Source organism: Lagopus leucura, unplaced genomic scaffold (assembly GCF_019238085.1).
Source record: "Lagopus leucura isolate 7727_CA_CO unplaced genomic scaffold, USGS_WTPT01 Super-Scaffold_100009, whole genome shotgun sequence".
Lineage (NCBI taxonomy): Eukaryota > Metazoa > Chordata > Aves > Galliformes > Phasianidae > Lagopus > Lagopus leucura.
The window spans coordinates 10,243,867-10,267,560 of NW_024962266.1; the positions used below are offsets into that span (position 1 = coordinate 10,243,867).

Sequence of the window (23,694 nt, forward strand, 5' to 3'; positions counted from 1 at the left end):
TGTGCACATCTTAACGTGTGCAGTGCAGTTTAATTGAATGAATCACTGATGCAATTATTTTCTCAAGGTGTGAAGTCTAGAGAAGGGAAGAAATGATTAGTCACAATGACAGGGTGAACTTCTGGGAATTATGTTTCTGTGCATATTATTAAAAGATCAATAAGATGAATATACAGAGACAAATAATATTTACTGGTAGAAGAACAAGAGAAAACGTAATGGTCTTGCCTTGGATTACTTAGACTTTGCTCTGTGATATAGTCCTCTTTTGTGATAGAATTTTGAAAGTCTGTACTAAAGATCACCTTTGGTGTTCAGTGTTTGTTCTCTTCACGTTTCTAGTGCACATCTATATTTCATGCATAATAACAGTCAGATGGTTTAGCTTTAATATCACAGATTATCTTCCTGTATTGTATTCATAACATGAAAATTGTTTTCCTATGCAGTCTTTATCAGCCTCACTTCTCCATCTCAAAGTAAAACTGTTGTGCTTTAAAGCACTTGTGCTTTACTTTGGTTGATTTTAAGAATGAGCCTATCTGAGGTTGATATATGCCTTAGCCTATAGATAAATCAGGAACAGAAAAAAAAAAGTAATTCCAAACCTATTGGCTCTTCATTGAGCATTGTATATGGAAGAATAGGTTTCAGTGGTTACTCTCTGGAGAGAATAGAGAATATGATATATCCATGGCCAGGATGTAGGTACATTACAGAGATTCAATATGCTACTTACATACAGGTATATTTTGACTGGTGTTTCCAATGCACCCATGGCTGTATGCTTATGGAAATACTTGAGGCCTGCATGTTGCAAGACATATGATTTATCTTCAGTCTTGCAAACCTGCATGCACGTTTACATTTACTCAGACATACAGTTTTAGTAGTCTTTAAGGAAAGATAGAAACAGGATCTATTTAAGTCCACTATAATAACTAAGCTTGCAAGCCAAATGCATCAGTGTTAATATCCTACTAATAGATAATAGTAACTATACCTTTTGCTTTTGGGGAGACTTTATTGTTTAGTGCTAGAATACAAGCATAGAATGTTAATGTGAGAAGATAGCTTATGCACATGATAAGAACAGAGTACTGTAAACAGAATCAGCAGAAAAGATTGTGTTTTTTTTTTTTTTTTAATGCAGCTTATATGATGAAGTTCCTTTACTGATCAATAATAAAGTGTTTGCACAATTTGTCCATTAAAAATTTTCTAGGATTTATTACTACTTGAAATCTTTTACCTCTGTAGAAGAGTAAGCTGGGTGTACCATTAGGTTGCATGCAGAGATCTGTTGATATTCTTCCTACATATGGCATGACTTCAAAGCCGTATTCATAACAGTACTGTAGATATTGCAGAAATAGCCCAATTGGCAAATCTTATTTTTCTATATGATTTAGCATGCATATTAATTACTTATTGTGTAAAATCCAATTTTTTTAATCTCTGCAGAATGTTATCATAATGTTTTTTTGTTTTCTGTTCACTAGTGCAATATGTGGAAAAAAAAAAAACAACCAAACCAACACTCTACCAAGACCCTTCTCTATGCAGGCTGAGAAACTGAGCTACAGAAGGATTCAAAGGTATCGTTTTTCATGGATCATTCTTCACTGCTGTGAGTACTGATACCAATAAATGCTGTTTGCCAGGCCAGCTTTAGAGACATGGAAGGGAGATGAATTTTGTGTTATGACAGCTTCTCTGGATAGTGGTCGCCCTTGGCTACTCACAATGCTGTCATATTCCGACCACCAAGACTGTATGTTCTTCCTTCTTTCCTCTGTGTACAATCAGTATTATATATTCTACAATATTGTTTTGTTCTATCTAAGTTTGAGAGTGTGAACTACAATTTAACTTTTTATCAGAGATCTCTTCTATTCCTTGGATTAAGTTTGTTTGTTTTTCTCCTCTTTTTCTTGCATATTTCTTGCCTGTTTGTTGAAGGATCCATAAGGGTGACTAGATGCTGTGTGGGTGAGGTCTTCAGTTTCCAGAACGGGAATTTATAGTGCTTTATTGGTGCTTTTTTTCCCCTGTTATTGCATACATAACATTGCTCCTACAAAGCAATTAGGAAGAATGACTGTTTCTTATATCACATCAGTTGAGCTACGATGAATGACTAAATGGTGCGCATAAGAATTGAAGTATTAGTGGGGGGGAAGCTGGAACCAGGAAAAATCTTACATCTGATTACTGAAATTCAACTCACTATTAATTTCTTCATCTGTAGAAATGTTATTGAGTATCTATATTTTTATTTGTCACTGTTTTGGTTTCAGAGCAGAATTTTGCAGAACCTTCTGGTAAATATGAGCGCTGGATGTGGTGGTAGATTAATAGTATTGGAAATAATAGGCAATAGGTCATACGTCTTTTTTGAAGTGGCTTGCAAACCATTGTCTGGGTCAGGACAGTCATACAGAAACACTACCAATGAACTACAGTGAGAGGCAATGAGTGCTTAAATTTCCAGTCCTCACAGATTCACAGGCCTGACACAAGATGAGTGGATTCCTTGCGGATCTGGGTCAACAATAGAACAGCAGTACTGTATAGATATGAAAACATCCGCTGTCTAAATTAAGTATACAGAAATCTACATCTTTTAGAAGCAAAATTGTCTTCATGCAGCCATGAGTGGTTAACCAAAGGCAGTGGGCAGTGTATTATTTTGAGACTATTGTGCAAACTTAGAGAAAGGAGATTTCCTTATAATCACACACACAAAAAAAAGTCCTATAAAATTGACTCAGGTACAGACTAAATTCTGAAGGCTTCATAAGTGAAGTATAAAACTTTAAAAGTCTGAATTTCTTTTTAGTCTCTAATAAGAACTCGTCTTATTAAAAATTAACACCTTTTTATTATATCTAATTTACTTATAAATCTTATTGCCACTCATTATCAACTTTCACAGACATCTCAATCAACCTTATGATTAAATCTATTTTTTTGAGGGTATTCTTTTCCCACTGTTTTTAATTTTATCTTAATGACTTTCCTGCTTTCTTTGAAAATTCTTTCAACTTTTGATTCTTACTGTTTCACACGTCACTGGGCTCCTTTTGTAGATACTGTCTGGGTCTTTTTATTACAGGTATGGTTTTTTGTTGAGAATTGTATGAACTCCAAACTCTGTAATCAGGTTGGTTTTGTTTTTTTTATGGTTTCTTACCTTTCACTATAATGCAAAGAACAAGAGCTAGTTTTTACGTTTTGCTCTCATGTATTTGCCAAGCATTGTTGGCCTTAGCTGTGACTGAGTAACCACTGGAGGTTAAGTTTTAAATTTGATAATCCTTACCAGATAAAATGACCACAGGCAAACAATAAAGTTCATCTATTCCCTAAGGTTCTAGTGTGCCAGAAAACTATTAGACCCACATGCTAGGAAGGTTTCTTATAGAATCTGAAAATGAAGTCATTATTTTACCTGATTATCTGCAGCTTGAAGGAATAATGTTACTCTCTGACCTATTGTGCACTAATAGCTGAGAGTATATAAAAAATAAAAAGACATCTTCTAGAATATGTTGAGTAATTTTGCAAACCGAATTTATCCTAATTCTACATAGGTTCATGGCTTATTGTGTCTCAGAATCTCCAAAGACAATTTTTTTCTCATTATAAGGCAAGCAAATGGGCAGGGGCTTCCTTTTTGTCTTTTTTATACATTCCATTCTATTTTGTTTTATTCTTAAAAGTGCAAAATAAGGTCTTTCTATAGTAAATCAAACACTATTTCTTCCAACAGTAAAGGTTGTTACAATGATATAAAACAAAACTATCTCAGTGTACCTCAGTGCATTTGGATTTACTGAATGAAGGATAAATGAGGAATTTGCCCCACTGAGAGTGTATTTGCAGGAATATGAGTCACTACTATTGGCAAGACAAAATCCCAGTAAAGAGAAACTTATTGAATGTTTCCATTAGTTGTGTTGTAAGATAGTAACAACAATTGTTCCACTAAGAACTACAAGAAAAAATAAGACATAGTTGGGATTGTGTTTGTGAATGGATTAAGGAAACTTCAAAATGTGCTCTTCTTAATTTATTTTAAGAAGTGCTTGTTTAATGATATTTTTGTCTTAATTTTTCCGTGGATTTGTTTAGTCTTAGGAGCACTTTAGGTAAGTATTTTTAAGAATAGGTAGATATTTAGCATGTGTATTTGCTTAAGCACTCTCCAGAATATTGGAGTTTTGAAACATAGCCAGCATTTTTTATCCGGCAATCCAGTTGTTTTAGTATCTGTGTGCTCCAGTCTCCTGTCAGTCATGACAAATGGTACAGTTTCTTGTTTGTTTTATTTTGTACTATTTTTTTTTTTTCCTGTAGAGTACTAGCTATAGAGAACTGTTTTAAGGAAAAAATGCTTTATTATGTAGTCTTTCACTCACATTGCTCCCATGGCATGATATTGTTCCTTTATGCTCTGTTGTTATTGTGCCAACTTAGATGGGATAATAATCAGATAATAATCGTAACACAAGTTCTCTATAAAAAATCTTCAAACCTTGAAGTTCCAATTGTATGTTATTTGGAAAAATAGTTTTAATATTTGCGTCTCAGCTTGCATAAGCAATATCACATTGTTTGGAACTCTGTTTCCCTATGACAATTCCCTCAGGCAAGGACTTTGCAGTTTCAAAATGTTTTTGTCCCACTTGGCACAGGTAGATTTTGCTGCAGGAGCTAGTCGATTGTGAAATAATGGGAAGTAGTTTTGGTCTTGTTTCTGGAAGTTTCCTCAGTTGTCCCTCTAGGTGCTGCCCCTGCAGACAGCAGGGGCAGTATTGAGCCTGTGGATTTTCTTGTTTAAATAAAAATGACTTGACTAGATATCTTTCCTACCTTCAAAAAACATGACAAAAAATATATATTTGTATCACCTTTTTCACTTGAAAATGAAGAAAAATTCAAATGTTTTGAATTCAACAAACAGCCTACATAGTATACTTACCATTTGCTGACCTGTCGGTCATTGTTATCTAGACTGCTCTAGGTGTCCCTGGCTGCAAGCTCTTTGACAACATCCCTAGCAGCCACTGCCATTTAAACTGTAGACCTTTTTTCGAGAGTTGTCTCTCTCTTCTCTTCTTTCTCTTTTTTTTTGGTTTTTTTTTTTAACTCTTAATAATAGAATTTTGTTACTGTTTTGAGAGGAACTAGAATAGTTCTATTCCCTCTACTTTTTAGGTAAGTACTTTCTACTTAACAATTCCATTTCTCTTTGGATAAATCCTTAATTCTAATGAAGATTTAGAAAATTTCCTGCTAGGTTTCTAGAACAGTGTTTTTCACCAATGTGAATAAAATTATGTAGAACACGGGTTATTTTCTTTTTTAGATAAATAATCTTTTCTGTAGTGAATTTTGAGGTTATTCAAGAGGAAATCTGGACAAGACAATGCCTAAATACTGCACACTTAAACACACTATAGGCTTATAATTTCCTGTATTCTGATGCTCTTCAATGCCAGTGATCTTCAACTGAGAGCTGTGGTTACCAGCAAAACACAAAGTTAGGTCACTGTGTGAGGTTATGTTGATTGACTGGATATAATGCCACCAGTTAGCTTTTAAGGCCATGCAAACTCAGTAATAACAAACTGAAACATTTTATAAATGGTTTCTAATTGTCTTTAAAAAAGATTTGCAAATCATATTCTATTGAGACTGCACATTAAAATATTTAAAATACTGTTCAAATATATAAAGATTTTTTAAGCGAAATGAGATGTCATAATTTAAGCATCTTATTCTGAGGCAATTATGTGATTCTTAATTTCATAATGGCATACTCTGTATGCAGTATGTCTCACAGTCACATTAAAAAAATGAAAACTTAATTGTATTCTTAATAAAGACATGACATTGACATTAAATAAGTTCACCATGACGTTCTAATCATGTTATTGGCATTTATTCAGAAACAGAATTCTCTAGAATGGCTTGAATGCATTCATTATCACCAGCTAGATCCTTCTTAATGTTTTTATCAGTCTGATTCAGAATACTAAGATGCTTGTAGACTAAGATGCTTGAATTTACTACTAAATCAAGCTGCAGTCTATTTTTTTTCATATTTTAAATATTTCTGAGCTTAAGTACACTCTGGAACCTTGTTTTGAAAATCTTTTGCCTCCTGAAGTTACTTCTGTATCAGCAAAACTAGACAAGCTTATTCATACAACTAAAATAAACTAATCTGAAGCTAGTTTCCTTGAAGTACTATGATTCTCAAATCATCCAGGTTGGTTTGTCTAGGAATTGCATTAATGCCCTGCATACAAACCCAGAGATGGCACCTACCTCTCAGTTTGCCAGTTCAAGTGTTGGCTAATGACTCCTCATGCCCTTAAAAAAACTTCACAGTGGAATTTTAATTTAAATGTTAATAGGTAACAGAAAGTTGGCAGCAAATTCCTCCCAGTGGCTGTAAAAAGGATAATGAAAATAAACACTGTGGATAAAGTAAAGATGATTGAAATGTTTCTTGTTCTTCCAATAACAGCATCTCTTTCCTAAATAGCCATTTACCCTTTGAACTTTGAAGAAGGTAATCGTTTACCCTTTGAGACAACCCTGATGAACTCCAATTAGTTAATAAAACTGTGGAATGATATTTATCAAGCAGTTATAAATTATTAGTTGTACTTCTTATTGTTGGAAAAGGAAGGGTAATGGTCTAGTTAGTGTCCATCTGGTGCTGAAACCATCTGTAAGTGTTTTGGCAAAAGGATCAATTGCACTTTTAAAAAGCAGTAGTAACAAAACTACATGAATGGCTTTACATAAATCATGCGTATGTCATAAGAATCCGAAATGTTAAATCTATCAGCAGTGACAGAAAGAAAAAGGGTTCCTTTATTTCTTAGTAGTGTGTTTCTAGTAATTAAATCAGGAAAGGAAGGTGGAGAAGGGTTATCTAACCTTTGGTTAGAAGGGTTATCTAACATTTATCTAACCCTTAACTCTAACAGAAGAAATGTGGAAAAAGGGTCTGAACACTTGGGAAGAATATAGAAATGTTGTCAGGGCCTGCAGGGGTGCGACGAGGAAAGCTAAAGCCCACCTGAAATTGAATCTGGCGAAGGTGATGAAGGATAATAAAGAAGACTTTTTAAAGTATGTTGACAGTAAAAGGAAGACTAGGGAGAATGAGGCTCCCCTACTAAGTGAGGGGGTGTTCTGGTAATGGGGGATGCTGAGCAGGCGGAGATACTGAATGCCTTCTTTGCTTCTGTCTTCAGTGAAAAAGCTCTCCCTCAGGAATCCCGGACCCTGGAGGTTAGTGAGAGAATCTGGGGAATGGAAGACTTCCCTTTAGTCCGAGGGCACCTAGGCAACACAAATGTTTATAAATCCATGGGACCCAATGGGATGCATCCACGGGTGGTGAGGGAGCTGGCGGAGGTAATTGCTGAACCACTCTCTGACATCTTTGAAAGGTCTTGGAGAATGGGGGAGGTGCCTGAAGACTGGTGGTTAGCCAATGTCACTCAGGTCTTCGAAAAGGGCAAGAAGGAAGATCCAGGTAATTACAGGCCAGTCAGCCTCACCTCTGTCCCTGGAAAGGTGATGGAACAGCTTGTACTGAGGATAGTGGCCACCTTCAGCGAGTTTGCTGATGATACGAAGTTGGGAGGATTGGCTGACACACCTGAAGGCTGTGCTGCCATTCAGGGAGAGCTGGGCAGTAAGAAACCAGATGAGGTTCAACAAAAGCAAGTGTAGAGTCTTGCATCTAGGGAGGAATAATTGCATGCACTGGTACAGGTTGGGGGATGACCTGCTGGAGAAGAGCTCTGCTGAGAGGCACCTGTGTGTCCTGGTGGACGACAGGTTGGCCATGAGCCAGCAGTGTGCCCTTGTGACCAAAAAGGCCAATCATTCTGAGGTGCATAAAAACGAGCGTGGCCAGCAGGTTGAGGGAGGTGATCCTCTGCTTCTACTCTGCCCTGGTAAGACCTCATCTGGAGTACTGTGTCCAGTTCTGGGCTCCCCGGTACAAAAATGACAGGGATCTCTTAGAAAGAGGGACACAAAGATGGTGAAGGGCCTGGAGCATCTCCCCTGTGAGAAGTGAACTGGGTCTGTTTAGCCTTGAGAAAAGAAGACTAAGAGGGGACCTGATCCAGGTCTATAAATATCTAAGGTGTGGGGGGCAGAGTGTCGAGGCCAGACTGTTTTCAGCAGTGTGTGGAGACAGGACAAGGGGGAACAGCCAGAAATTGGAGCATAGGAAGTTCTGCACAGATGTGTGCAAGAACTTCTTTACAGTGAGGGTGACGGAGCACTGGAACAGGCTGCCCAGGGGGGTTGTGGAGTCTCCTTCTCTAGAGATAGTCAAGATCTGCCTTCTTACACCTTCGTACACCTACTTGTGCGACCTGGTGTAGGGAACCTACTTTGGCAGGGGGGCTGGATTTGATGATCTTTGGAGGTCCCTTCCAACCCCTACAATTCTGTGATTCTGTAATCCAGGTGTACAAAAATAGAAAGAATGTCAGCTCAGCCCATGCTATAGCTGTGGCTAATACTAGGGAAGTTGAAGCAGGAACTTTTGTTGTTGCAATTTTCCTAAGACAATGGTCTTACTAGACCATTACTTACTAGACCCAAATCTGCCAGAGTTCAAGAAGTCTTTGACACCACTCTGATACACAGAGTTTGAAGTTGGGGTATTCCGGTGTGGAGCCAGGAATTGGGCTCACTGATCTTGGTGGGTCTTTTCTAACTCAGAATATGCTATGATTCTATGATGTGAAATGCGAAAAGATTTTTAAAAATTGATATTTTTTTCTCAGGAAGAATGCTGCAGTTTTCTGTACACTATACAATGTCACTTCTGCTGATATTTTTATTTCATTCTTTTTTTATTTTTTATTCCATCAATTAGTGTTTTAATGGAAACATTTTGTGAAGTAAAATGTTCAGGTTGATTCTTTTTTTTGGGTGAAAGAGGGTGGTACAGACAGATGATGAGTCACAGAGCTGCACCTAATTATGTCATACAACAATATCAGAAGCAAACTTTTTTGATCTTTCCTGTCTTTTCTCAGATTCTCTTGGTTACAGATTTTCAAGCCTTTGAACATTGATTCACATCTGGTTGCTAGAGCATAATTTATGAAAATCAAAGACAGGAAGATCTACAACGGGTTTTTACTGAAATCACAGTAAAAAGTCTTGAAAAGTGTGACGTTACAGTTCATAAATGCATGGGGAGTTTTAGTCTAGATTTTACATTATTAGGGAGCATTGTACTTCAGATTAAAAAGAAAGAAAAAAAAAAAAAACAAGACAAAACAAATTATATGCCCTACTAGTAAAATAGGAGGAGCATTCAGTTAAAAAGCATATAAACATCCAAAATAAGCATAAGAATTTACCCTTTTATTTTTGCAAGGGTGATTATACGCTCACTGGGAGCTTATTCATTAAAATAGTAATAGCCATCATTTACTCTCTTTCCACAGTGAGAGCAAAGTGACCGTGCAAAAATGAACTGACAAAGTGATAATCCAGCTGTTTCTTTGTGCTTTTACCTTCAACTCTGCAAAATTCATAGCTACATTAAACAGTAGGAAAATATTTAGAAAGATAGGATTTTGTCTTGGGGATAGAGGAAAGCATGGGTAAAGCTGTAAATTAGTAACTTTGTAAAACCAGGGAAAACAAAGCAGTCCTACTGAAGCACAGTGTCATTTCTGAAGGTCCTAGCATGGTTCAGCAAACATAGTTTTTTTCCACTCCTGATGCATACCAGGCCTTCTTTCACCATGGCAGAGCAGGGCTCCAGGAGCTGACTGTCCTGGTGCTGGCCAGGGCTGGTTTTCCTGTGTCCAGTGGCCTCATGCCCACAACCTCCCCAGCTGCACCACAGCCCTGTGAGCACCACAAACTGCCTGGGTGCAGCCCAGGGGTTTGGTGTGTGACCCTGGAATAGGGAAGGGAGCGGGCTGTGCCTCAGTGAGAATGACACCAAATCAGTGTGTAGGCATTAGGAAGATTTCATAAAACAATTTTATTGTATTACTAATAAGACTTCACTGTATTTGCTAGTTAGACTTTTGGACTGTTAAAATAATAATAATAAAAAAGAATGAATTAACAGTAAATTCTTTGCTCCATTTATACCTTATATTTCCTTTTGGATGTGGTGCTCAGGACATGATTTAGCAAAGGATTGTTAGGGTAATATGGTTAGGTTGCGGATGGACTTGATGATCTTCAAGAGCTTCTCTAACCTGAGCTATTCTATGATTCCTTTTGACTAGAACAAGACTTTGAATGCAACACTGAGTGAGTGGGGCAGAAGGAGCTGGAAATTAGGTATGCTAAACACGTAGGAACAGCTGAGATGGTCAGATTTAAACACTTGAATAAAAAGGTTGAGGAGCTTAGGTAAAAGATGGACAATATAAATCATATTGGACTAAATGGGTTTGGGAGGGATGTGACATTAAAATATGAACTGAGACAAATACTTTTTCTCCCAACAAAACATGATTTTCAAATTAATGAACTGTTTTCTAGTCAAGAGATTGAAACCCTTCCTGGTACCAAAGAGATTAAGAAATGATGCAGAACCTGAAGGTTAAGATAGTTAATGGGAATCAGCTATTCTTCCTGGGTACAACACATAGCTGCGCCCAAGGTGATGAAGGATTTTAACTAAGGGCTGATATAAGAGGAGAGGTGAGATATGGAGTGGGCCCTGGCCCATCTCAGGCAGCACAGCTCAAAGTGGCTGCATTTTCATGGACAAGAAATGTGGCCTATCGGTATGAAATAAATATGGGGAATCTTTATTTATGAAAGTTAGCTTTTTTAGAAAAAAAAGATGCTGTTTGAGCCTATCTCCGGTGATGCCTGTATGGGAACACTTTTTATTCCTGAGTTGATGTTTCCTTACAGAAGCAGGAAAAGAGGCTTGGCTGTGTTCAGGGTAAACCAAGGTTTCTGGGCTTTTCCAAAGCCAACTTCATGGTTAATCTGTGTATACTGTGGGCTGTATGTAAAAAGTTGATCTTTCTAAATCTAAGCTGTTATTTTTCTAACTATCTGACAACCCACATAAATTCACAACTGCTTTTATGGCGCTTTTTCCATTATTTTTTGTTGCTTGCTAATTACTTTTCTTGCCCAATTTCATTTGCAGTTTGAATAAATAAACTGTTTTGTTCTGCCTTCAGGTTATTGTAGGAATAGTCAATATGCAGCTATAATAAAATCATAAATTTCTTTGAACAGGCAATTTTGAACATATCCTTCCACACAGGGTTTTTAAAGCTCAATTATTGTAGAAGCAACTTGCTTAGGAGCTGGAAAGTTTTAGTGCTAATTTCTGAAGTTTCAAAGAAATTAAAATCATATGTAGCTCTATATATTGCACAAGTGGTTTGAACATTTGCCTGGAAAGTTAGATAAAAATGTGTATACTGGAATGCAGAGCACTGAAAAAATTTATCCCTCTTTAATCTAAATTGAGAGAAGTTTTAGGCTGCAATCAATACACTGGGAGAAATAACTTGTAACAGAACTACAGGCTACATATTTTCTGTGTTATGAGCAAGATTTTACCATTCTTACCTGGATAAAATTTTGTAAAATAAATGTTTGCAACCTTTTCCGTGATGCTATTTTGAATTAGTATTACTGTAGCTGATCATATAAAATGGCATTATTCCATTTCGCCTTGCTTTCTTTCATACTACATGAAATTATTATTTGCATGGAGTTTTTTCTCATACCTAAAAATCTTTAAAGAAGGGCAGAACCATTAACTTTTTGCTAAAGTATCAACAAATTGCACGTTCACATTAAGGATAGGAGGGCACTTTAGAAATAGGCTCGTTTTCCTACTTCTACTAGTATAACAGCAAAATGAGGTCCTACTTAGTATAGTGTCAGTAAAGGATGCACAATTCTGGGTCACTGGCTTCACTTGTGTTTTTTTTTTTTTTGAACAATTGTTCAATTGTTTTTAAGTTAGCATATGTAAAACAACTTTCTCCTGCACAGGTTCAGTTATATGGCAATTTCAGTGGTCTCCTTGGGCACTTACCCATTTGCAGCTAGATATTTATTATTCTTGATATGCTGTGCTCACTAATGATAACCTGAGTGTTGTAGATTTTGGTGGTCTTTGTGACTGCAGCCCAGTAAACTCTTTGGAGCATGTATATCCCATTTTCTCATGTATTTAGTTCCCTCTTCTTATCTCTCGAGGTTTTGTAATTAGATAATAGAAAAGAAAAGGACAGTTCCAAGTAGCTCTGCGTGTATAAGCTTGAAAATAACAAGCCATTAATTTCATTTTGTCTTGTATTTATATCAACACAAACTCATTTGCATTTGTAAGACAGAATGGTGGGCATAGATTAACCATGATCTGGTACATCATAACACTGAGAGGGATCATTACCTGCACTACAAATACTAAAAATTACTTAGGTATATCTAAATAGTCACAGAGATAATTACTTTTAGCCACACAGCTATTTAATATTCTTTAAAGGTCAGTTGCTTAAGCTGTATCTATTGCAGCATTGTGCAAAGGCTGTTCATAGGAGCTGTGAATAACAGAAATGTATGAAAGACTTTATAATATATAATTGTTAATGGGCCACTAGAGGCTACTGCTTCAGGAATAAAAATGAGGATATCTCATGAAGAGTAGTATACATCTGGTCAATGTTCTGCTGATGTAATGTGACCTTGATCTCTGGACTAGAAAGAGATCAGGGTGGCAAAGAAATTAATTCAGCTTGGTTATTGTATGTTAGTGGCAACGGATGAGGTAATTTGTCAGGCCACAGCTAGACTTGCTGACTAAAATTTCCTTTCTTCCTTCTCTATACATAAAATAATGGAGGGCCAGGAGGATCTTTAGCTTATAATCAGTGCTGTGTGCTGCTTGCATAATATATGAGCCTTGGGAATAGTCCAGTTATGTACTTTCATACCTGCCATAAGTACTATACTCTAGCAAACACTGAATTAATGGATGTTTAATCAGTTGGGAGGGTTTTTGAGGTCAGGGTCACATTTAAGCCTTGTATTAGCTAGAAATTTTTTTTTTTTTTTTTTTTTTTTTTTGGCTCTTTAAGTCTTTAAGGCAAATACAAATGCATATTTATCTTACTTCAGCAGCAGGTTTGTTGAGCAGCTCATCTTCTGCCGTATGCCGGGCAAAACTGTGAAGTTTGAAAGTTTGATCTTGTGAACTCAGCGACTGGTGCTATGGTCTGTGGTATTGTGTGAATACTAAACCTTAGAATGCAGCAAGGATGTAAAATATCTATCATTGTTTTAAATCTCTGTAAGGTTAATAAGAGAAGCAGGAAGATGTATAGCTTCATAGCATGCTTGTAAGATTTATACGCAAATGATATCCCAGATGCTGTTGCATGCATCTTGAGACTGCAAGTCCTTGTTGGTTGCCCATGTGATCACAAAACTTAGTATTTATCCCAACTGATTTGTGTCATGTATCATGAGTAGTTTTTCATGAAGTGACTACCTAGGCACTGCACTGGAGGATGGAGCTGAATTTCTGCCCTTGTTTGCTCTGTTACACCATGTAATTGTTTACTGACAGCAAAAGTGGCACTACTTTGCTTAATTGCTGTCAATATACGGGATATTCCAGGTCCTCAAAGCATGTTCTCCTTCCCTTCTTTCCAGATAGCAATTTTATAATAAAAGACCAAGGGCAAATAGATAACTGGCAAAGAATTGATCTATCCTAAGACACACTGTATATCTGTTCCACAAGTTTGTTATGAAGTATCCAAAGCGTGAAGGATAAAAAATGAATAGTATATGGGAAGTAGGCCAGGTTACTGGAGTAGGATGACTCAGAGTGGAAAGGTCACTGGTATAACTAGCAGCTCCAGCAAACAAACTCTAGTAGATCTGCTTGAAGCGGTTAAAGAAGTTACTGCCCTTACCTGTTCATCCTTGCCTTCTTGCATCCCCCTTAAGGAAACTGGTAGAAATAAGTACTTGATTCCATGCTACTTGCAGCCCAGTTCAGTTCTAAATATTATTGCAAAACTTTTTTAATTGGTCTTTTGAGCTACAATTTAAGGTGTAAACTAAAGCATGGGATTATGTTTTCAGTAAATGTAAGGTACAAAGTTCAGAGCGCAACAGCAACTGCTGGATCTGTGCAATGCTTGCAGTGAAGTCATATCAATACATAGCATTCTAGATGCTACATGATATGACTGCTAGTAGTGAAAATGAAGTGAAGAAATTAGAAGAAAGGGAAAATGATGTGAATACAGTTTTGAATTTTATAGAGAACATGCTTTATCATATAGCATTCTGGGAAAAAGACACATATCGTAGAGAAATCAATCAGTTTCCATTAAGTGCTATTAAATGTACATAAAGTAACATTCTGGATAATAATCCATATTCAGTGGATTAAAACTATTGATAATCTCTGGAAATTATTCTAAAAGGTGATTGCCACAGTATAAATGTTTCCACACTGATAGGACAGATCAATATTATTGAACATTGCAGTAGTTTCTGCAGTGATCTGAAAGAAAACACCACCTGTAAAAATTGCACATAGTCATCGTAGATCATAGATTACTAAATAGCTAAAATTGCCACCTTATTTCCTTTCAAAAATGTGTGGTAAAAAGTATCATGTGTACACTACGGATACCCTATCTCCTACATATCCTCTGTGAAAGCTGTTGGAAAAGTGCATGAGTCCCTAGGTAAAACGAATATAGGAATTGCTGAATCAAGAAAAGAACAATGGCTCATAAAGAAAAGCCTTGAAACCATTGCTAGCTTCAGAATTGTTTTGGTTTTGAGCATGGTACAGTGAATGAACATGCTCTGCAAATTGTTCAAACACAACTCTAGACCCACTGAAGTAGCTTTTACTTGATGTCCAGCTTCCCAGTGAGTTTTATCTGAGGTTTATACATTCAATACAAATGTTTCTCTGTGAGCTGTTACTGACAATGCCTCTTGGCACAGTCGCACTGAACTGGCATGAAGTTACTAAAAATTATGATGGAATAATATCATACTACTGGAGGCTGAGGTTCATCCTGATAATTAACACCAGTTAGGATTTAATAATAGTAACATTCAGGGTTTGATCCCCTCTTCATTAGTGAGTAAAGTCTATTCAAGTATTTTTCTGGTACACTAAGTTACCTGAAGCATGATATTCCAACTTATATTAGAAATACTCTTCTCCAGGAACAAGTACTCATTAACAGAGGTGAAATATCTAGTATTTCAAATGCAGTAGTGTTTATCAAATGTAGAGTAAGCAGTATAACCAAACGTAAGCAATCTAAGCTGTAAAAATGTAATCATATAGTAATGGCTTGAGACAGTAGTTTATTCTTTTCAATATTGTTACAGTTTCTTTAGTGAAACTAGCCATCATGAATGTGTGAGTAGACTTATTTGTCTGCATCAGTTTGTGCAGAACTGAAGAAAGTAAAGATGGGAGAAAAAGTTGTCATCAGTTCTGGAAACTGTCAGTGAGACTGCATGTTTTAACTTGTACGTTATTCCTTAAGAGTCTCTTTTCATAGGTCTGTCCGTCCTGGAGAAACACTGAGTGGCCTTTTAGAAGCATTAAGTTGTTTAAAGAAAAAAAAAAAAAGAATAAAGTCATGAAAACTGTGTCTGTTACGTAAGAGATCCTAATTTCACCTCATATTATGACACTTTCTCTGTTAGTTTGTTAATTATTCTTTTTGCTGTAGTTAATTAAAGCCAGCTCATAATAAAGTGGTTATTATGGTTGCTTTTTTTTTTAATGGCTCCATAAAACAATTTCTTCCACTCTTATCTTTGCCCATATGACCTATCCTGTTATGGACTATTAGAACTTAAAGTCAAGCATTGAAACTTGGCATTTATTTTATTAATAGTCCTAGATTCAGTTTGCTCTAAACTTGAAGGCTTTCCTATGTCATTCTTTCCCTCAGTGATTAATACAAGAGTTGATTCACCTTCCCACAGGAACATTTTCGTTTTTTCATTCCTGACATACTTTGACATTTAAAGTGTAAGTCTTCTAGCAACAACATAGCACAAAAGCTTTAAAAGACAGATTATTATTATTTTTTTAAATATTAAAAGATGGTGTCACTGAAAGTTTAAAATGGTAAAAGTGATCCTGCTTGTGAACTGTGACTAACCCAAGTGGAGGAAGTTTTTCTAGGAGTTGGACTTGAAAATTATTTTGTAATTTAACACTCTCAGGTGTCACAGTTAGATAAAGAATCCTATTCACCATGCTATAGCGTATCCCTTGCCAGCATGAAAACCTGAGCCTGATGTAATTCTGATAGGTTAAATTTCCATTGCAGAAGTCCAATTCTAATTTTTTTCCCCCTTTAGCTACAAGGTTTAGTAATAATATAAGATTTTAGAATTTCTACCTTAGAGGCATATACATTTAAAAATAGTGAAGTCAGGTATAAACTCATTTACAGGTAAAGGTTTAAAGCCCTCTGGTTCTGATAGAAGTTAGGGTTTTTTTCAAAGCAACATAGCTGGCAATATAAAAATTAAGATATGTTTCAGAGATTTCTAAAATTACATGTTGCTCTTCCTGTCTACTTCTAAAGGAAGAAAAGAAAGCCTAAGTATATCCATTTATTTTGTGGGAAGCCCATTATATTATCTACAACTGACAGGATCCAAGAAGATGTTGACAGGTGTAAACTTACTTTGTGCCATGCTGACAGCAGGATATGAGAACATTTAGCATGGTTAAGAATCAGTGCATTTGCATTATCCTCTTTTGTTGAAGTAACTCCTGCAGTACCAGTTCACGCTCTCTTGTTAAGCAGTGGAGGGAAACAGGAGAAAGAAATGAGGAAATTCCTGTAAATCAAAGAGAACACAGCGATTTCCCCAATGACAGGTTTCTACTGAAGAGCTGATAGTTAAAATGGTGAGGCCTCCCAGCAGTCTCCTCTGTAGGCAGGGATAGGCTAGCACCTCGAGAGCAGTGGTGCTTACAACCTCACTGTAAGCACCACTTACACAGGACTAAGTACCAATGCCACAGGTGCATCTGGTCAAGGGCCAGTAGAATAGTCTTACGTTTTATTGAAAATGACTAATTCAGTGTAAAAATGGGAGATGGCAGAACTTGAAATAAAGATAAACCTATAAAGCAAGAGTTATAGTAGCTCGCTGTGTCTATGCATGTTCTTCTCTATTTTGTTCTCTCTTCCTCTTTTGCCTTTTAGTGAATATTTTATAGTAACTTTTATATTTTATAGTGTTTTCCTTCAGTCTGTTTCTTTCCGTTATATTCAGTTTTCTTTAATTGTTTCCAGTTTTTTCACCTGAAATACTCTTTCAATCTTTAAGGCTTGCTCCTTTTTTCCCAAGTCAGCTTACTTTACCTATCTCTTTAGATCTTTGTGAGGATGCTCCTCTCTTTGATATTCATGTACTATTTCCCAGGAATGAACACAATATACTCTCCTGACAAGAAAGGCTTTTAAATTATTGCCAACTTTATTATACCTATTATTTAGGCAAATATATAATAAAAGAATACCACTGTGATAATGATTATTTCAGGAAATCTACATTAATCTTGGGTTTTGAATTAGCTTCTTAGCCCACTACTTAGCCTTCTCTATTTAGCAAGTAGACAAACTTCTGTTTTTCTTTGGGATTCCATGGAAAGGAACATCTTTATTCCTACATCAGAGACCTCTCAGTATGGCAGATCAAGAGATAATTTAATCCTTCAATTCCATCTTCATTATGTGTTTGTTTACATATGTTTGTGCTCTCTTCTGCTGGTATTGGTTTTTTTCCTTGTCTTTATATTTTGTGGGTATGGAGTATGGAACTTCATTCTTCACATGCTGATGCATTAATTGGTAGAAAAGTACAAATAGAAAACTGTTCTAGCTTTATACCATCACACCTGTGAGTCAACTTGGTATGCTGTTTTTATTTCAAATGGCAATTGCCAGGAAACTGTTGTAAATGATTACATTTGAAGTTTTATGTAATTTTTTATGTTGAAAATAATTACTAAATGATAAGAAAAAGTGTTCCTGATTGCAATAATAATAATAACAAAGGTTGTTCATATACAAATCCTCCAAACAATATACGTATACAATAACTGGAACCCAGCCAGGGTACATAGCAGGCAATACGTGCTCTATAAATATACTAAAAATCACAGTCCCTGCATCGATTTGCAAGCTGAAATCTGGCATAAAATCTTGAGAAACAGAGAAGAGGGTCATTGGGCTTGAAAGATATGTTAGTAATGGCAGTTGGATATGTTCAATTCTTGGCTATCCAGCATAAGTTGTAATTCTCTACTTGGTGAATCAGATTTCTGTTCTTATTACCAAATAACTGAGTTTTCTGCAGTGACATGAAAAAAAGATAAAATGAATAAAGTCCCTTTCTTTGTCAAGCTATAAGCTATTGGATATAAGGGAATATGGAAGATATTTCTCAGAAAATTTGAAAAGTACAGATTATGCATCTTAAATATCACTTCTTTTAGAGTATTGTTCTGCAAACAACACAGTAGGCAAAAAGAAGACCAGCATTGAGAGGTATTGTAAGAAGACCCAGAAAAATTTATTTTGTGCAGTAGGAAACAAAGATTGAGGGGTATAGAAGGCTATATAAACTGTGTTATATAGGCATGCAAGAAGATGATCTGTAGAATACCTATAGTAAGTTTTAAAGCACAAGGCTGCAGATGTCATGACCACAGATGAGGTGATAAGAATGATATCAGTTTGAGAGTAGAAGAGATGGATATGTTTGTCTGGGGTGGGTGGAACTGTTAATTCCAAAAGTCTTTGCAGGAAGAAGGCTAGTGATTTTTATTTAGTCTCTTTTTCTACGTGAAAAACAGCAAAATGTCAAAGCTGAAGTAAAAATTAGAAATAGAAGCAGAGAAAGCTAGTGATGATTTGACTGTAATATTTTGTGGAGGGAGCTGCAATGGTATAGAATAATATTTAACACAAAAATAGTCAATGAACATAAACTGAGAGTAGTCTATATGCCACCCAACAGCTGTATTTATGTATATAATTGCTATTGAGCCACACTATGATGATGGAGTAGCATTCAGATAAAATTAGCCAGCAGTTGTAGTGATAGACTGGTATAGACCAGAATCTGCAGTATGGGTGTATTCTTGCATCCAAAACAAACAAACAAAAAAAACCTATAAAGGTAATATAGTTATATAAATATTTCATTTCATTTTATACCAAGATTTTTAGTAAAAAATATATGTTTATGCTTTTGAAATCTCCTTCTGCTGTGGGCAAATTAAATTTCTTCCCTCCCTCATCTGTAACATATGTAAGCAATATTAAGAATGTCTGTGCATGATAAAATTTTAAATATGAATTACTAATGGCTCTATGTGTATGAGCTCAGAAATCAGCATATAGATTTTCTCATTTTACTACTTTTCTTCCTTGCTGCTTGTCAGCTGTTTTCTAGATTGATTTCACTGCAAACAAATAGAAGTTCTAACCTAATATTAAGTGAGTGCTCCAGGGCTAATCACTACAAAACAAAGTCATACTCAGAACTTCTGGCAGTGCAAGTGTCTCCGTCTCCTTATGCCCTCATTGTCCTACAGTCATTCAGAGGGATTTTAATCAAATCATAGAAGTATAAAACTGTACAATTTCATGAAATATTTTAAAAATAGCATGAATATAATTTAACATACCATACATTTTGTTTTTAGTAGAATATAAATCAAAAAAAAATTACTCTACCGTAACATAACTGTATTGGTGTAGCATTGTATGAGGATTGTGTTTCTTGGGCAAAACAGCTGTTATGTAATGCAAGCATAGAGCATAATGTCTAACCTCACACAGTTCATCAGTAAACACAGCAAACACTTCTTAGTAATTGGTTTTTGAGTTCATCAGAAATGTCTGAAATTATTTTTAGGAGACAGAATCACTGGTGAAGAAGTTTTGATTTGTGATTGCGATGGTGGGTGTCCTGCCAACAGGAGTTCACCTATGGAAATAATATTACAGCTTTTGTATCTTTTCTCAAAGTTCAGAGGAATTCCAAATGGCTGGACAGATGCAAGCTATAGTCTTCATACCTACAAATTACCCTATTTTCCTTAATCTCTGTGACTATAAATTATTTCACCTATCTACCTATGTGGATGCAAAGACTATCAGAGACCCCTGATGAAGTAAAAAGACTTCCTTAAAAAGAAATATTAGTAAAATATTTATCTTCTAAGTTCTAATGCAGGAACAACATTCTGTTCCTACAAGTTCTACTTCATTTTTTTTCTTTGTTTCTATATTTTTTTAATTCTTCCCTCCCGTGCCATTGGAAGGGGAGGAGAACAAGAAAGCAATTGTGTGGTGCTTAGCTACCTGCCAGGTTAAATAAAGAACAACAGCTGTAAAGAACTGACAAAAATCATACTGTTACAGTATCTCCTCTCTCAGGGATGCCGGCTTTGCATCTGGACGTGATTCTACCCCACCAGTTCTGTATGTTTAAAGAAAAACAATATCTATTCTGGTACCAAGATTCCATAATTAGACTCCTTGGCTGGCAGCAGCCTGCTGAGTCATAGTCTACTATGTGCAGAGGTGCATATTGTCTTCTACAAGAGCTGGCACTGTTTCATCTATTCATCTATTTAGAAAGTCTCCTTTGCCAGTAAGGTGGATACTGTCAGAGCAGATTGCTTTCAAACCAAATGCTTTTGTCTGTTTCATAAATCAGTATACCCTGCACAGTTCATCTTCTGTCAAAATACACACGTGAAGTGTTCTGTGGTCTCTTATATCTGCATTTCCAAACAGTTCGGATTTGTCAGAAGTCTTGTTAAACTTCATGTGGCTAGTGATTGTTCAGCTCTATAATTTGTCAAGATCCATCTGCAAGACATCTCTACTCTCAAGGAAGTCAACAGCTCCTACCAATTCAGTGTTGTCTTCAAAATTACTTAGTATACTCTTGAGTTCTGCATAGAATTTATTTATAAAAATAATTAAAAGAAATGGTCTTGAAGTGAAGCTCTGGAGAACTGGCTGAATCCTGAAGTAATCCAACTTACTATATTCCTTTGAGATTGACCTGTCAGACAGTTGTCCACCCATTGTATTATGTACTTATCTGTATGGTTAGGGCATTTTTTCCAGAAGAATGCTGTGGAAAAACAGTATCAAAATCTTTTCTGAAGTCCAAAAAGATTATATCATCTGGCTTCCCTTGGCCAAGTAGGTGAGTAATCTTTTCAAAAAAGCAAATTAAGTTCATTAAACTGGACATTCCCCTAGCGAATTCATGCTAACTATAACTAATTTTGTTGTTTTTGAACCAACTTATTTTGGATTTATGACAGCTGAATTTTGTCTACCACTTTATTTCTCAATCACTTTGTATCATAAGATTCTTTATAGCTCTTTGCAGGTACTGTGTTTAGTGCCCTCTATAATTTTTCCTGTCAGCAAACTTTGTCAAGTTGCTACTTACACTCTTTCTGTGCCGTTAACCAGCTTGTTTTACACTGTCTAGATGTATTTTGGCACTCACATGCTCAGCAGCAGAAATTTATTTTATGATAATTTTAAATATTTTAATATTTAAATGTTTTACCATGGTTTGTTGGGATCAGTTCATTGGTTTTAAAAAATAACATATTTAAACCAGAAATTGATTACACTAGACAGGTCAATCTGCCCTTACAATGCCTAATTAAGGTTTGTGAATCAGTGATTAGAGATTATTTTACAGATGATAAAAATAAATGAAAAATTACAGAAGTCATAAAATGAAAATCACTCCCCACTTTCCAGCATTCTTTGATATTTGGTGAAATTTGAATTCAGGATGGCGTGTTCAGCTCAATTGTGTTGACCCAGCCTAGCTAAAAAGTAAGGAAATTCAGTTACTTGTAACTTTTTCTTAGTTGACTTCAGGTACAACATTAATCCCAAAAGGTAGCATCAACAAGAAATGGTAATCAACACTGAGCTCAGGTAATGTACTAATTTGTTCATGCTATAAAGACCACATCTAATACTATCTAAGATTTGTTATGGTTATTACATATAGAATTACTTCATCTCTCATTGGTAGCTGTTACTTTGAGGTGAATCTCAATTTATGTTCATAAAAAGACACAGTTTATAGGAATGCATAGAAGTAATTGAAGTAAGATGTATTTATTTGGGATATGCACATGCATTAACACTCATATACAAAATATCTGCGTATGCTAGCAAAAAGGTAATGAACTTCAAATGTTTCCAAAGTAGAAATAAAGCTGAAGTGATAAAAGGCAATGTGACTGTAATTTGGTGATACATAACCCTAATATAATTGTAAAATATAATATAAAATATATTATTTATCCAAATTATATTATTATATCCAAATTATATTTATTTTTATATTAAAATATAATATAAAATATATATAGTAAAACTATCAAATATTTTCTAGACTTTATCTAAAAGACAGAAAATTGTGTTTATTGTCTGATTTATTTTCACATTCTAACTTGTCAGGATAGCATGATGGCCTTTCAAAAATGTAGCTCTTGACTAAGAGTCAACAAAAATGAAACTACTTCAGATTATATATCTTTAGCTAAATTGATGCAATATGATACAGATCATTAACTCTGAACACCTTATCCATTCATCTTTGCAGCATACACACTGAGGTTGCTGGATGAGAAATGTTATTGAGCATGCAGACCATTTTTAACATTGATATAAGAATACAATAAGTAAAAAGATGAAGTTCCTGTGAATTCTTAGTGAATAATAGTTTAAATAACTTTTGCTACATATACTTCTTCCCATGGATGGTCGCTATATATCACTCTGAAATATGAAACAGAGTATATTTATTTTGAAGTGCTGGAAAAATATATAGTGCTGCCTTTTTTTTTTTTTTTCCCTCATATGTTATACATTATATTGTTGGTTTTTTTATCTTTCCACAAAGAGGATCCATGTAATACAAATAGTCAGGTTTCTGGAATATTGGTAGCTTCACCTAATTGTAGTAAGTGACTGTATATCATTGCTGAAGACCTACTATTTATATTAAGATAAATCTTATAACCTTCAAAGGCAAAGAAAGCCATATTTATAGGCTTGCTAAACCATATTTTTATTTCACAGATCAAAACTTATTTGGTAGCAGAAACCATCCCAGCACTTCAAAATATAGATTTGCAACTGTGATGTACTGTTAAAATTTAGTACAACTTTTAGGGATAAGTACTTAATGATAGAAGTACTTTATAATACAAGGCATAATCTATAAATACAGATTACCTGGTGGACTTTACATTCACTGTACCAATTTATTCAGACTTCTTGTTTGGACTGTAGAAGTATTAGTTCCTCTCAAGCTAAGGTTAAATAAATGCATCATTAAATAAAGGAAGAGAAAAAGTCTGCTATCAAGATCAATACATGCAAAATATTGTACAAAATGAAAACAATTGAAAAAGAAACTGTAAGATGTGTTCTTTTTAATAATGATTTAAAAATATATAACCATAATATGCAGTCAAAATGAAAGCATGGTCAACATATGTTTCATAGACAAGAAATAACAGCTGCTATGCCAGGAGTTTAT

The 23,694-nt window shown here is 35.4% G+C and overlaps 1 long non-coding RNA gene across 1 annotated transcript in view; it reads left to right on the plus strand.

Moving 5' to 3' along the window:
* Positions 1-1,584: 1,584 nt before the first annotated feature.
* Positions 1,585-23,694, plus strand: part of LOC122181523 — a 139,494-nt gene continuing 117,384 nt past the window's right edge. The window contains exons 1-2 of the long non-coding RNA XR_006179462.1: positions 1,585-1,598; positions 3,119-3,166. This is a non-coding gene — a long non-coding RNA (uncharacterized LOC122181523). The remainder of the gene's footprint in view (positions 1,599-3,118; positions 3,167-23,694) is intronic.